This window comes from Schistocerca serialis, chromosome 2 (genome assembly GCF_023864345.2).
Source record: "Schistocerca serialis cubense isolate TAMUIC-IGC-003099 chromosome 2, iqSchSeri2.2, whole genome shotgun sequence".
Classification (NCBI taxonomy): domain Eukaryota; kingdom Metazoa; phylum Arthropoda; class Insecta; order Orthoptera; family Acrididae; genus Schistocerca; species Schistocerca serialis.
In genome coordinates, this window is record NC_064639.1 from 630,240,151 (window position 1) to 630,242,062 (window position 1,912).

A 1,912-nucleotide genomic window follows, 5' to 3' on the forward strand; every position below is an offset into this window, starting at 1 on the left:
TGATGGGGACGTTATTACTATCAGGAATATAACTATGTTTGTTCTTGTGACATTTAGCGAATATGTGAATCAGTTAGAACCCAAAACTTTTATTCATAATCATAGTTCCTGATCCCGCTGAGTACATAGAGAGTAGAAACATTTGTTTCAGTGAGCACAAGAAGAACGTGGACTTCCATACGGAAGCCTTGGTCCCTATGTTCACCATCACTTTCTGGCTGACCGCAAAAATACTTTTCACGCTCTTGTAAAAGACAGTGAAGTTTTATATTTTCTATTAGATCCGCCGCCCTCAAATTGGAAAATTTAGAAAATGGAAATGGATAGGCTGAAATTAGATATTATTCGAATCAGTGAAGTTTGGTGGCATGAAGAGAATTTTTGGTCAGGTAAATGCAGGTTCATAAATATAAAATCAAATTATGGTAAAAAGGAATGTGTTTAACAATGAATAAGGAAACAGTAATGCTGGTAAGCTAACATGAACAGAATTTTGAACGGATTATCGTAGCCAAAATAGACACGAAGCCCACACATACTACTGTAGTAGAATTTTCTGGATCACCAGCTCCTCAGGTGATGAAGAGGTTTAAGAAATGCGTGATGAGTTAAAAGAAACTATTCAGATAGTTACGGAGGATGAAAATGTGGTTGAGGACTCGAATCAGCAAGTACAAAAACAAAGAGAAGGAAAGTAGCAGAGGGATGCGGTCTTGGGGAAAGGAATGAATAAGGAAGTGGCCTGGTTGAATTTTGCACAGTGGATAATTTCATCATCCTTGGCTCTTGGTTAAGAAACGTGACAAACGGTGTATACTTGGGAAGGTCCTCGATACGACAGATTCCTTAAGGCACTTGAGGGTGAGATACACTGGTTGACTGAAATACGCTATATACGCGATTACCCATCTGAACACGGCCCCCCCCCCCCCACCCCACGTCACACTCACCTTCAAACGTCAACAATGCCGTTAGTGGGGTGGCTTGGGTGCCATAGCGATACATATTGCTGTACCAAAGGTGCATCCACATCTGATAGGTATCTGTTGAGAAGCCAGACAAACGTCTTGTTCCTGTAGAATGGGAGCAGATTTTTGAGTAGTTGCATGGACAAGGAATAAACAATAAGAGACATCCACGTGCAGTTGTTTACTCTGAGTACATTTGTTGAAAGTTTCAGAGGGAGCATTAGGCAACAGTTGAGATGAACAGCGGAAAGGAAGACTGTAGTAGACTAATGGGTAGCTTTGAGAGATCAAATACTGAAATCAGCTGAGGAGCAACTAGGTACGACAACAAAGGCCAGTTGAAATCCTTGGATAACACTGGACACACCAAATCTCGGAGAATGCGGCCGGGTGACGTCGTCGACAACCACCATCGGCAAGGCAAAATTGCAGCAAATAAGCGCTATGCCATTAAATTTAACGCCTAGATTTTCACAGAAACTTCGTAAAGATAATACATACACAGATACACACACACACACACACAAAATACACACACACACACACACACACACACACACACACAACACCGTAAACAATAGCGCTATTACAAACCAAAAATGACCGACGTCAGAAGTTACGGAAGTGTAAACTCTGCCAGGCTGTATTTTGAAATTTGTCACAGCCGGAATCCATGCAAAATTTTAACAACAGCTGGAAGTAGATTCAAGAATCTCCGTGTTATTATATTTCATAGACAAAACGTTCCCAGGACGAAGTTCTCCAATGGCAGATTTGCTCTCCTGTTGTAAGCGTGTGTGCCACTCATGCTCAGTACACCGGACCTCCACTATCCTGACAATATGACCAATATAAGACACGCCCCAACTGCAAGGAATACGGGAGACACTCGCCTTACGCAAACCATCATCATCCTTAACGGGACCTGAAAGGACAATCATTTA